The 14,672-nt window shown below is 34.3% G+C and overlaps 3 long non-coding RNA genes and 1 pseudogene across 4 annotated transcripts; all 4 read left to right on the forward strand.

Annotated features, from left to right (window-relative positions):
- The first annotated feature begins 5,209 nt into the window (after positions 1-5,209).
- On the forward strand, positions 5,210-5,917 carry LOC113361874. The gene is made up of 3 exons (XR_003365395.1): positions 5,210-5,349; positions 5,566-5,791; positions 5,894-5,917. It is a non-coding gene; the product is annotated as an uncharacterized LOC113361874 (long non-coding RNA).
- Positions 5,918-5,933: 16 nt separating this feature from the next.
- LOC113361875 lies at positions 5,934-6,859 on the forward strand. Of its 2 annotated transcripts, none has more exons than XR_003365397.1 (3): positions 5,934-5,989; positions 6,599-6,697; positions 6,833-6,859. It is a non-coding gene; the product is annotated as an uncharacterized LOC113361875 (long non-coding RNA). The 2 variants fall into 2 exon arrangements; XR_003365396.1 differs by lacking the exon at positions 5,934-5,989 and adding an exon at positions 6,394-6,458.
- A 15-nt stretch (positions 6,860-6,874) lies between these two features.
- On the forward strand, positions 6,875-8,623 carry LOC113361876. The gene is made up of 3 exons (XR_003365398.1): positions 6,875-7,018; positions 7,755-7,853; positions 7,953-8,623. It is a non-coding gene; the product is annotated as an uncharacterized LOC113361876 (long non-coding RNA).
- Positions 8,624-12,386: 3,763 nt separating this feature from the next.
- Positions 12,387-12,496, forward strand: LOC113362324 (annotated as a pseudogene).
- Positions 12,497-14,672: the final 2,176 nt, after the last annotated feature.

A 14,672-nucleotide genomic window follows, 5' to 3' on the forward strand; every position in this document is an offset into this window, starting at 1 on the left:
AGATCAGTACTGTTGCACAGATCAATTAACACACATAAAATTCGAAGTGTAATTGTACAGTATGTCTTACTTTCATCACCTGACATTTGGGTGGTAGTTTTTTAGAACAATGGGTTTCCGGGAACAAAATCACCGCATCACAAGGCTTGTTCTCTGCAATCTTTGAAGCAGCAACAAGTCGCATACAAAAGAAGCTAGGTTAAAATTACACCATATATACAACAAGGATTCAAAATAACATCAGTAGAAAAAGAATGAGATACAATGTAATACCAAATCTTATTCTACGCTGGAAAAACTACTGTTGCCTGCACTATGAGAAATTTCCTTCACATTAGCTGTGACAATCCCTCGGTTTGATTTTTTTCTTTCATTTAAACTCCACCATCTGTTAGCTTAAGCAACTCTGCACATCAAGAATCAGTTCAGAAAAAAAACCAATCAGCAAACCAAATTGAAGAACAAACATGAATCTGTTCTGACTCGCTCGAGTCACAGAACATTTTGTGGTTTTCAGAAATAAATCATACTTCCTATGTGTATTAATTAAGCTTATTAGCAAAGGGTATTTGTTATAAGAAAAAAAAAAGAAATCATATGAATCGGTTCAGAAAATAAACCCTAACTCGCCTAAGAAAACAAAACCCTAATCAGGAAATCAGTGACGAATTATTGCAGAAATTAACGAATTCAAACACAACGAAAATGAAAATCTAATTATATACAGGAAATCAGGTATCAAACAAACAGAACATGAAAAATAAATCTGTACATGTGAGATTTATACCAGAGTTTGATGTTGAGATGTAAATCGGCGTAGTTTAAGCTGAGATTTCTTGAGATGAAGTTGGGGTTTAAGGTGAAGTTAGGTTTGAGGTGATGTTGGGTTTGATGTTTATCAGATGACAGAGGGTTGCAGATAGAATTTTTAGAGAGATTTTTTGTAGATCAAGAGTTTTCTAATTTGACGGATACCATAAATTGGGGTTTGAGGTGAAAAGAGTTTTTATCTTTCTGAGTAATTGATTAACTCTTTTGATTTGATTTTTTTAGATGAGAAAGAGTTAGGGTTTACATATAGTTTTTCTCTTTCTGAGATGAGAAAGTGTGTGAGTTGAATGGAGAAAGAACCGAGGGAGACCAAACATGTGGTGGTCCTCAATTCTGAAACATGTGTGAAGAGTACGTGTGGTGGTTTTCGATTTTTTTATTATCCAAAAAATGGAAGAGGTGACACGTAGCTGTTTCTAGAAGAATGAGGAAAATTTTGACGGGATGTTTGAGCGGTATTGTGGTGGAATTTCCTCAATCCGCATGATAATAATAAGAGCCGTTAGATTAGTTTTTGTACAATATGATTGGTTAAGATAATAGGTTACGGATTGAGGAATGTGTTTGTTTTTGTCATGCCAAACAAGGAATTGTGACCGTTAGATAATTTTTGTTTTTTTTTGCTTAATTTTAGATCGTCGGATTAGAAATTATAACTAAAATACCATCAAAAATATGTTACCTTTTCATAAAATTGGATACTGCACCTCGTCATCATTGAACAACTATAAGTCGGAAACTTCGAGAAATGAACCTGGCTCCTAAACCTCAAAGAGACCCCTTTTCGTCAACTTCGAGGGATGAACCTGGCTCCGAGTTCGAAACCTGGACGTGAGTGAACTACTATAAGTAGGAAACTTCATAAAAACGATGAATTTCCAGCCTCCTGTCTTGCTCTCTCTTCCTCCATTAAAAACACGAGACTAGTAGACACGTTCAAAACATGGCACTTTTTATGTAAATGTATACATTTATCAAAAATAAGAAATATGTAAATGCATACGAACTTGGATGTTAAAATGAGCACAAACGATCATTTAAAAAAATGGTCCACAAAACTAATCATTTGGTAGCATATACTAGCGTGTAAAATGTATCCTTCAAAAAAAAAACATATAGTCCATTGGAATGTGACACGTTAAATCTAGTCGTTCTAAAATTGTCAATGATGCTTTGGTTATTACTCATTTCATAAAGCTTTAATAACGGTTTAACCAGCTTTTCTGTGATGCATTCATCTTATTGATTTCCATTAATGGATGCAAACAAAATTTACACTTGTCAATTTAAAATAAAAATACGTATCTTTTAGAATTTGTGTGACTGTGAAATACGAATAGCAGAACCAGAAAACTTTTTCCTCCTCTCTCTTTTATCCATTCTAGACATCAACGATTTCCGTCGAGGGGAAAATATTTCCGGCGAGCTCTAAACTACTCAGATTTCCTGGAGAAAATATGAGCAGTATAAGTATCTAGATTTTATTATTTATTGGTTTCTTTTGGATTGGAAGGTAGGGTTTAGATTTGTGAAGGTTTTTATCGTTTTCCGACGATATATTCTTCCAGTCATCTGTAGTTTGGTTGCATCTTTATGGCATTTCTATTTACACTTTTAAGTGTTTCTCCTCTAGCTTTATTAGTTATTATACTTTAGTTACTAGAATTTTGAAGATCATCAATATGGAGCTCCAGTCGCCGGATTATGCCTTTTTTTGGTCAAAATTTGTGCAAACTACTCCATTGAAGATGGAGCATATCTTTCTCGAGAAGAAAATACATCAAATGGTAGAGTTTTGTCCTAATATCACCCGTCATCTGATTTCATCGGATCTTTTGTATTCATAATTAGTTAATTCTCAATATTCCTTTTCTCTCTAGTCGTAATATTTGCCCATGTACTCCTTACAATTTGTTCTTCTTGATACTCAAAGGTTCTTCATGTTTAAAAATTCTATGTATCCTTGGATTTGACATTAATGAAATTGGAGATTTTTATAAATAAATAGAAAAAAAACAAACAAAAGCAAAACCATAACAAAAAAAAAAAAAAAAAAATTTGCCCACCTGATGCAAATGAATGACCGCTAAATAAATATCAACTATATAATCTCGTTGGTAATACAATAGGGTGAGATCTATCGATTCTAATAGATTTCACATGTTATCTATCAATCATGTCTAATATTGCATGATCTCACTCAATTTTAACATGTTGGGTAGCAATATTATCCAATACCGCTCTAGCTCACTAACTTCTTTTAGATTCGATAGGTTTATCTATATGGTTACTTACCTACCAATTAAAACTGAATTACAATAAACTTCACTTAATTTTGGTTTCTACACCTTAATCAATGTGGTTAGGTCTCACTGAGTTTTTCTCGAATTACGTCGGTTTATCCAATTATCCATCATTTAAACCTCATGTCCACCCATGTTAGGAAATTTCACTCGTTTTTGATCATTTTTATCCAATATCACTCAACCTCATTATATTTCTCAAGTATTCCATGGGTTTATATGGTCACCTAGTGACACAAACGAATTTCCATCGTCTTCACATGGTTTCGCTTGTTAACTATCAAACTTACCCAATATTGGTCAACACAACCCAATTACTCCTTGATTTCACTGATTCGTCCAATTATCTATCATATTAATTGAAAGTCCATGAACCTTAGTCAATTTCATGTTATTCATCAATGTGTTTTATATCACCTGACCTCACGCAACTTTTTTCTAATTCCATGGGTTTATATGGGTATTTATCAATTCAAATCCAATTTTGATCAACTTCAATTAATTTCACTTGTCATCCATCATCTTATGATTAGATAACATCCATCCTTACTCTTTATCCCAGTTCTACTGGTTTCTTCAGTTATCAGAAATTTATCACCAAATGTTCATCAACCTTAGTTAATTTCGCGCGTTTAAATCAATCATATCCAATACCGCTCAACTCACTAGATTTCCCATAGATTTCATAGGTTTATATGGTTACATATCAATTCAAACTAAATTTTCGGTCGACTTTACTCGATTTTGCTTGTTATCCGTCAATCTTATTCAATATCGGTAGATTTCTTCTCTCGATTCTGTAGGTTTCTCCATTTATCCATGATTTTAATCGAATGTCCATCGACCTTACCCAATTTCATATGTTATATATCCTCAATCTTATCGAATATCGCTTGATTTTATTGGAATTAGCTTGGACTCCATGGGGTTTTACCCATTCAAACCAAAATTTCACCAGTCTTACCTAATGTCGGTCGACCTCACTCATTTTCTCACGGATTGCACTAATTTTCTCCAATTATATATTATTAACTTAGTGTTCGTTTTAAAAACGTTTTACCGGTTAAAGAGTAAAATGGTGGAGTAAGCAGATGCCAGATTAAGCAAATTCTATTAACCTTTAAACAAATGTATTGCACGGGAGTATTTTGAGTTCGAGACGCCAATTTGTAAGACTTCGGCCTATACCAAGAAATAACCGCTCCAAATGCATGTGAACTAAAAATACAAATGATTGTCTTGGAATCAACTGCATTAGATTTTACACATTTATCCACCAATTTTACTCGATTTTTAATTTGGTCATGTTTAGTTTACACAAATTCCAATACCAAACTCATAATGAGAATAATATATGAAATTTGAGATAGAACAATTTGAAGTTTGAGAGAATGAATCGACAATGAATAAGATTCTGACATTAAAATCGAATATTTTTCTAAAAATATATTTTTAAATTATGAGGATTTTATCAGGTTAACCCTTTTTCCTCAAACTCAACTCGCTCCTCATTATCCACCCATTTCTTGTTATCTATTGATAGTCACTACAATTAAGATCCCAATATTTAGCAATGCAAATTTCGGGTTACACACAAGACACCACACCAATACACCATAGCTAAATATACGCGATCCAGCCTGATATATATCCAACCAATAGAAAATTAGATTTTTTAATCCTACGGCTATCTACTAAAACACAAAAGGTATAAGGATTGCCATCTTATTCAACGGTGGCAAAAGAATTTCAACCATAATTTTTATGTGGCGGGAAAACATTTTGGGGAAAATGATTTGGCGGGAATGCTGGCGCCTTTTTTTGGGTGAAATCTAAAATTTCAATGAATTTTTCTAGAATTCTCGACTAGAAATTTTTTCACAGCTCCTATCTCACCCTTTCTCTTTCATTCTCAGTATCAATTATTCTAAAAAAACATTGATCTCTCCCCTATCTCTAAGAAACTAAAACAAAAAGCAAAACTTGTTTCCAGAATTGAAACTCAGATCCCCCACATCTCTAGCTCACAGTTTAAAAGAAACTCTCATCTTCTTTTTTCTCTCAGAAATTCCAAATTGACCTTTTCCGGCCAAACCAAATCCAAATCAGTTAACCAAACATTTTCACCAAGGGAAAATCAAGGCTAAAAATAAACTTTAAAACCACGAGTTTATGTGGTGCGAGAAAGGGAATGAAGTGGCTGTTAACGTTTGAGGTTTGTTGTGATTTCTCTCTGTATTCTTCGAGAAAGTTGCAGTCGATGCTATATGTTGTTCAGATCTTAATTTTTTTTTTAAATCTTTGAGTCAATTATCTTTCCCTGTCATTTCCAGGGTTTTGTAAGTGTGGGATTCGTTTGATTTTGGGGTTTCTTGACCGATTTCATTTCTTTTGGGGGGTTTAATCAATTTGTTATTTCGATTTTGTGCAGTTAGTGTTGACAATTGATTGATTGAAAAAAAAATTCAAGAAAAATTGTTAAGGAAGCAAGCTGAACTCATGGTGATTGAAAGTTGTTCTTGTCATAATCTTGCAACATTTTCTCCAACAGATCTTTTTCTGATTGGCATTAATGGGCTTGCTTCTGTTATAGAAGCGAGTTTTTGATTTGCAGTACTGTTGAGAAAGGTGGTGATAGAGGTTTCCCTTACTCAAAGGTAAAATTGAGTTGCATCTTTGTTTTTCAAGTTTCTTATGATTCACATTAGTTTCTCAGAGTCTTTTGTTGATCTAAAGAAAAAATATTGATTTCTTAATAGGGTTTTCATTTTGTTGGAGTTGGGTATTGGTTTTGTTTGTCGGGGATTTAGATGTTTGGGTATCATTTAGCACCTGAAATTAATCATCAGTTCGAGGTAATTTTCTTCTTGTCTTTCTTTTCCCCTTCATTTGAGTAATCTTAGTCATCATTTTGATATGTATTACCTGTTTGAGATATTGTCTCACTTGCCAATGTTATGGATTGCATTCTCAACAGTAGTTATAGTGGTGAAGAAGAGGGTGCTCTGGTTTGAACTATGAAATCTCTGTAACTAGAAGATTTTTTCTCCAAGCTAGTTCAAAAATGAGATAAGAGTCCAATATTAATTTGCCTTAGCTACGCTTCCTATTTCTTGGCTTTATCTCTTTTACTCATTTATGAAAACCCTTTTTTGGAATGGTATTAGTTTTCCACAATTTTAATTTGTAGTGGGTTTATTATTTATGATTAAAGAGTGTGTTCATTGGGTGTTTTCTTGGGTGATTTAGGTTGGGTCGTATAGGCTTGATAATGATCTAATGCATCAGCAATTTGCTCTAGTTTACGTTTTGCCGACACGGATGGTAAAGACCATTTACTCTTGGCTTCTTAGGGTTATGTTAGTTTGGATTCGAGGCTTTTCTTTGTGAATTGTGTGTTTTTCTTGGTATTTTACCTTCAGCAGCACTAATTGCAAACCCTCTTGAATCTGCATCCCCTTCAGCAGCACCAATTGCAGACCCTCTCATGTCATCAACACTAGAACCAGCACCAATTACCTGGCTTTGGGAGAAATGGAATGAAGTGGCCGTTGCTTCATGAGGTTTATTATACCTGTTGATCTTTGTGTTTGCCTACAATAGGGTGTTTTCTGAAGTCTGTTCTGTGTTGAATTTTTTCAATACATTTAGCTTGGACCCCAAAGGTAAAAACTGATTTCCACCACTTCATTTTGCAGGAGAAAAGAATTCAAGATGAAATTCAGGCTTAACCCGTTAATTGCAAATTCAGGAGGTTACAGTCATCCATAATACAATCGGCTTGGCGGAAGCATTCCAGGTTCATTTCAGAAGCTAATTTCCCAAACATATCGAGGAACGTCAGATAACAGATTTACTCCAAGAATTACTAACATCATCAATTGGTAAGACTTCACTCCAAGAATTACCAATTCATGAAAACATGTTAATAGGAAATTTACCTGTAAGTATGGGAGAGCTCACAAGTCTTGAACGTTTGCACTTAGAAAAAAACCGGGTAAAACTCCTTCAAAGTTTTGGAGATCTTATGAATCTTTTTGAAGCTGATCTCTCTAGAAACAGCTTGTCTGGTCCCAGTCCTCAACTAGTTAAGTTAACCTCAATGTTAGTACACCTAAAATGTGGTCAGGAAATACACCAATATCTTGGTTATTAAAAATGAACCAATTTTTCACTTATGTTTAGCTGTAACAGGGTTAACAACTTAACAGTGGCTTTAAGTCAATATATCCGTTTCTGGCAGGGGTAGGGGCACAGAGTTTTGTTTCTTCTTTCTTCTGGCTTCTTTGTAATGAAGAATTAGTCTTCGAACCACCATGTAAGAAAAGTGGAAATGGAGTAGACTGTTGTATATTTGCTGTATATTGCTTCTGGATAATGCGTAAACTGTCCCAAGCATGTTCAATTTGTGAATTGTCACCTGAGATGAACTTTAGTTGTTCTGTTGCAGTGATTTCTGAATTGTCATTCTTATGGGGGTGAACTTTAGTTTCCACGAGAAATATGCTTGTTCTTCTGACTATTACTGTATCTATTTGGTGTACCTTTCTGTGGATACATTCTCATTCTACTCCATAGCTCTTATTGTGTATTTCCTGTTTTCTTGTTGGAAACAAATAGGAGCATATGCCTTGTGTACTTGGATCACGCAGTTACTCCTGGTTGCCAGCAAAGGATTGAGTGCTCATTGATATCCCCAAATTTTATTTACAAACCCTGGTAGGTAACTCCTTCCAATTACTTCAATTTAAGCTTTGGTAAACTTTCTTTTGTGTTCCTATGCACTTTTTCTCATTGCTTCTTCGGTTTACTTTTCAGGTACATTGCGGATGAGTGAACTTCCGTTCGTCCTTCTGCAGTTTCTTCAAGCAACTACTTGAAATGTTTTCTCTGCAGTTGGCTCACAAGTTTTAATTTCATGACTTGTGCTTTAGCTAGATTTTATCCAATCAATCATGGTTTTGGTTTAGTACAAGTGTCATCTGGTTGCTTCCGAAAGCAATTAAGCAGCCATATACTCCGTAGGATAATTATCATTGCATCCCCCTATCATGTTTAAAATATTTTGACTTTTTCTGCTAAAATTCATATATCTTATACATGTATAGGAACTCCTGAATACCATGATGCATTTACTAATTTCATAGATACAGTCAATGGGAAACTTGGAAATCCTGAAATCATATTTAGTTGTCCTTGTGGTGATAGTAAGAATCTCGCTGTGCGAATTCATGGGGAGCCGGCTAGCTGCTAGCATTTCTAATTATGTTCACCAAGAGAGAGCAACACCCAGTGTATATCAGGTGGATCTTTCATGTTGCAGATGATGCTCTTATTGATCAGGTTCATGAAATTAGACACGCTCGATGGGGATTCGCAAAGCTGGTGGAAGATACTGACAGCACTAGTTGATCTTCTTATCTATTTGAGTTTAAGTATTGATTTTAACTGTACATTTGTGATAGCAATTTGCACTACTTCTTCCATAATTTACAAGTTAAGGTCAGTGAAAAAGTGATCTAATATTGTTAAAAAGACTGCACAAAGCTTACAAATCGGAACATTATTGAGGATGGTTGATGACTTAGACTTAAACCCGCAATGCTGGAGTTCAAGTCGCCACATAATCTACTTGGTTTTGTGTTTAGAAACTAATGGAAACAGTAGTTGTGATTAAACTGTTGCCGGAGTACTTAAGAACTAGCAGTTCTAGTAGTTGTGTCTGCTTTGTTTCAAAAGCATTAGGCTACAAGCGTATGTTTTGTAGTTGGCCTACATTAGTTGGCCTACATTTGTTAATTTTTTTGGAAACTAACGAAAACTGGAGTTGCGATCAACATGTTGCCGAAGTATATAGGAACTACAAGTTTCCTTTGCCTAGTTATGGAAGCATTAGGTTACTAGCGTATATCATGTTGTTGGCATATGTTTGTTGCTAAAGAGTTTAGAAACTAATAAAAACAATAGTTGCGATCAATTTATTGCCAAAGTATATAAGAACTACTAGTTGCAGTTGACTAGTTCCGAAAGGCTTTGGAAACTAATTTTTTTGTGCAGTTGCCAGATTTTAGTGGCCTTTTCTCGGGTTTTTTGTAGTGGATATTCGTATTTATAGGAATATTATATTTTCGGTAGTATGAAAAATATAGAGGATCTCTCTCATTCTCTGGTCATTCCTTGTCCGAACTATGAGTCAGGATCCGATATCTTCTCTTGCAAATGTGCTTGATCTAAAAGAGTTCTTTAAGAATAAGTCTGCACCATCTCTTGATGTTAAGAAACCAAACAGAAAGATCAAAAATAAATATTAGCTTAGCAAGAAGGAAATAGATAATATATTGAAGAAAAATTAGTGTATTGAGATATTGACAAAATTTATAGACCCCGGTAAGATAGGTATAGAATAGCCATATAAGTATACAAGTAGAATAAAAGAGAAAATAGAATACAACAGAAAACGGTAATTTTATTCCTTTGGAGTAAAAACTTTACAACTTTTACCTTTAAGGATTTTATCTTAGGTGTTGCTTTTTTTCTCTTGGTTTGTATTCTGGCATTTCCTCTAGTCTTCTGCGTGTGACCACTACAAGCACTCAATGGACCTATTTATAGGTTTAGGACAATGCTAAAACTAATCATACACAGATTAGGAAACCCCACTATTTTTGTCAACTTCTAAGAATATAACTCATATTGTTCCTTCTAGGAATATAAGTCTACTTCTAGAATTATTTGAAGAGTAATTCAGTGGTATTTTTAACCTAGGAATATGGTATTCTAATGGGCCAATACCTAAAAATGGATCAGACCTCTCCCATGAGGATGATTTTGGTCCCTTAAAAGCATTGAGTTGAGATGCACAGAAGTTTAGCTTGCAGCTGCACTCTTGAGTACTACTTTGCACGCTTTAGACTTTTGCCGTTAAGACATTCTTGAAACAATTGTAATTTTTTTTTACCCCTACAACTAACATCTGCAATTTTCTCAGAATTTATCTCACGACAAAAACGTAGCCGTTCTGACCCTAAATCTGCTACGTATCCCAAATTAGAGCATCTCAAAAAGTGGGTCAAAAAAATCCTACGTGAATTTCATTTTTAGACCTCCATTTGTTTGGGTTTCCAAATATGTGCTAAATAAGACCCTTGTTCCGAATTTCATCTCCAGTAGTCAAGGTTGTGCTATGCATTTTAGATTTAGATAAGCATAAATTATTTTTTTAGCATGATTTTATATTGGATATTAATTTTTTTTAAATAAAATTAACGGTATGGAATTAGTTAGGGGCCATTCTGAAGGTGTAGTTAAGACTTTCTTTAACACCTTCATATTTAGTATTCCATACCTCTTAATTTGTAGGACCTAACTATTAGAGATGCATTTATACTAAATAGGGATCTACAATCATACGTGTCATTAAAAAGAAAAGATTATTTCCATCCTCAATTGTAGGTGCTCTTATGATATGTTACACAATGTTTGTGTAATGATTAAAAATTTCCCATGGGTTTCAAAATTTTCAAGTTTAGATGAATCCTAACAAGATAATTAAAAACTAAATTTCGATATCATAATCAGACGACAAATGCGGCGTAATAGCTAAAATGGAAACGAAAAAATATAATTGGTTGAAGGATGAGGGCTAGGATTTGTGTAATGATTTTATCTTGGACTCTAAGTAATGAAACTGCAAACCAAGTGTACTGGTAGCAGAAACCATTCGTCAACACCACCAGGCACCAGCATAGGCTCCAGAAATTGAATAAACGGATCTCCTCAATAGGCTACAATCAACTTACCATTGGGATTGTCCAAGGGTATTTTAGTAAAAATGATAAAATATTCATATGTAAAGCAACCAAACCCTATAATTTCATTAGAAGTTTTAAACAGAAAGTGAGATTGTAAAAGTGAGGACTAAGAGTAAGATTGAGGCGATGTTAGGGGAAGAACGAACATGTGACCCAGAGATCTGCTTGCCGTTCCCAGAATCAGATGGGAGTTTATTATGATCTGAGTTTTGGTTATATGTGGGAAGCTTTACACATACCCTGGCGATCATACAGAGACATATTGTCATTATGACGTCTCCTCTCAAAACTAAGTTGTTTTTGGAAACCCTTTAAGCTTGAAAGTATGTATATCACGGATTACAGACTCTTTAAACATGAGAAGTTGACCAGGTACCGACCTTCTAAACAGAACGGGGGTATCATTAGTTGGAAGTTTGTGGCATCTTGGAATTGGTTGATATTGGATATTGGATTAGAGATGTTTTAAGTTGTTTTTTGTTTTTGTAGAAATATCAGTTCAAGTTTCAATTTGTATCTAGTTCACTGATAGTGTCAGGACAACTAGCTAATTGGTTTTAATCGGATGTTTTTTTTAGAGTGTACTCATATCTGATTTTGGTTACATATTTTCATAAACTCTTCTTTGCCGATTTAAAAAAAAAAGAATCAGTTTAGAACTTGCATTTTAATTGTTATGAGAGAATTTCTTTGTGGACCTTATATATTTTCTGTTGGGGTTGTTAATCTGGATAAGGGACATTGTTTTGCTTCCATTCCACTTCTACGGATAATCATACTCATTTTTCTATGTTTTAGTATGCATAAATATGTTACACTTGTTACTGTTACTTCGTTTAATCTCATTTCATCCAACAATGTTTGCACAATTATCTTAAGTTTCATAGCAGCTGACCTCTTCTTAAGATTGTAGTTCATGTAGTTTTTACCTACTTTACCAAGACTTGAATGAATGGACACACAGTCCTCAGCGATGCAATGTACAGTCTAATGTTGATGTTGTTCTCACCTTTAAGTGAGCCCATCATCCTAATTTTGTCAAAATGTCACTTTAGAGGTTGTGTATGAGAGACAAGAATTGACCGACAAAAATTCAATCTCGGGGTTTGTTGGTTCCGGATTAGACATTTCAGTGTTATACCTGTTAGCCATGAAAACTCTTAGGATTAGAGTTGCGATGATTATAGTGGTAATACAAAATCACATATGTCTTTGTAACGCTATAAATATGAATCTATAGACGTACATATCTAGTGAATGTAACTGTGGTGATCTACAATTGGTTTTCGGTTTATGGAAATTGTGCGAATTATTAAGGAAAATATAACTCTGTATTTACTTGAGAATAAGAATTGCCTTTAGGTTTTATTTTGCTGTCAGGTTGGTTATCTAGCTATTATTCTTAACCAAATGCGCTAAGAATTGTGATCGTGTGTATAGTGCTGCCACTTTTTTAACATCCGATAAAATTGAAACGATACAGAGAAGATTATCATTTCCCTTGCATAAGGATGATATGCACAAATCGGGAAAATCCTGTATTAGGTTTTTCTAATGTTTTTTCTTTACAAGTGCTAATTCATAAATACAAATATCCTTTTTTTCTTTCTTCTTCTTATGTACAAGAATTTGGCTATTGATATCTTAGTCTATCAACTTAGACATTTGTATAAGCCTCCGATTGTCCTTCATAAACGAACAATTAGATAATGGGATGTGTTCTCTAGATGAGGTAACTGGTATGATTAATTGCTATGAGTATGGATTTCATTGCTTCGAGGTATCGATTGTGTTCTGATATATTATTTTGTTTTCGAGGAATATATTACAGATGCATTCTGTTGCATTGTAAGGTTTAAAATCATACAATTAGGAACAAGTTTCATATATATTCCAATGCATTATACAGTTTGAAGCACTTGTATAGATAAACATGTGAAAATATGAAGAATATAAATTTTCATCTAGCTTCTAGATGTTATGTTTGCAATAAGGATCGGTATACAATGGATTATGTTCTGTGGCATCATGATTTTAGCTTCATTCTGTGGGATTGGTTGGGAGGCATTTTCTCATTTTTTTACACCCATCTTCTTTTTATAATACCCTAAATCTGTGTGCACATAAAATACCAATCATCCAGGAAGTCTGGTTGGCTGCCTCTTTTGGTACTCTAATGGTTGCACAAAAACAAGATTTGGTTTGAAAATGTTGCTTGTTGTGTTTGTAAGATTCAACAAAGTGTAATACAGCTCAGACATGAAGGGAGAATCAGAATCAAAGGGTTATATGTGGAATACTTCCTATGGCTTACTGATCCAAGAGTTCTTTGGGATCAAAAATTGGGAGAAATTTTGTGTATCGTTGAGCTTCCTTAAGTAGATATAACTATGGTTTGTTGTGAAACTTGCTTAACGTTGTTAGAAACTGAAAATGCAGGGGTACGAAGTACACCACCGACTTTTTCGTTCGACAACATGTATGGAAAAACTTAATACGATTGCAAGTAGAACAACTGATCATCCTTGATAATATACATATATTGTTTATATCTCTAACCTCTTCTCAATCAGTATGTATATAGACAAGAATCCGTAAACTTGATTGTTGAGAAGAGCACTTGGACGATATCAAAATAAATATCCAAGATCAATCTAGTGGAATCCAAATAATTCCATTGGAATTATTCAAAGTAATTAAACTTGTTATCTGTCTTTCAAGATACGAATTCTATAAGAAACTAGTCTCATAATCGAATACAATTAAGCGAACGTATCCACCTAGATTAAATGCGTACAAACCTATGCAAATATAATTATAAAGGTAAACAATATAATGTGAAAAATGAAAAACATAAGAAACTAAAAGTTGTTTTAACCATGAAATCTTAATAGAAAGAAAAAAAATCGGGACCTCGTCTAGATATGAACACCACACTGTATTAAGCCGCTACAAACACTAACCTACTATCATACTTCGGAATGGAATGTAGTTGAGTCCGAATCCACCCTTCAAACGATTCAATTACAGTCGTGCTCCTTACGTCTCTTGAACCTCGCAAGGCTCTACCCAATTGATTCCCTTAGCTGACGTCCTTTACAGCCTGAGAGTTGCTTCAGCCTTTTGATACCAATCTGCCTCTAACATATAAGCATATTTGATTTCCATTTATGTCAAAGATCAAGGTGAGAAAATTTATCTGCAATAGATAAAGCTAGCAAACCTCACAAATCCGGAACTTACAACTCCCAAAGAGCAGCCTAGATTCTTAACCACCTCCCAAGAACAATCTTCAAAGATCAATTAAGATCAGTTTTCAAATATCTACCTTGAAGAATCACAAAGACTGAGACGAAGAAAAATTTGTGATTACTATCTATCTTGCCTGAAAGAGATTACGAAAACCTCGATAACATAAAAGCAAGATCAGGATACACGAACTATTAAGGTAAATATAGTCGGACCTGGCTTCACGAATCCCCAAAGCGAATTCTTTTAGTCGTAGACCTAATTGTTTTTCTCAGAGAAAACCTAGCTCTATAGAGGAAGACTCTGTAGTCAACTAGGAAAAAATTTCAGGGATTAAATTTCCCAGTTGAGAGAGCATATACGTTTATAGATTGTTAATTACCAGGGGTCGCTTAGAATTCCAGCTAAGATAACTTGAGAATCAAGCAAACACTTTGAGGTCTTGAAAATATAATAGAAGATATATACTATGAACCGG

The sequence above is a fragment of the Papaver somniferum genome, chromosome 3, assembly GCF_003573695.1.
Source record: "Papaver somniferum cultivar HN1 chromosome 3, ASM357369v1, whole genome shotgun sequence".
NCBI classification, from domain to species: domain Eukaryota; kingdom Viridiplantae; phylum Streptophyta; class Magnoliopsida; order Ranunculales; family Papaveraceae; genus Papaver; species Papaver somniferum.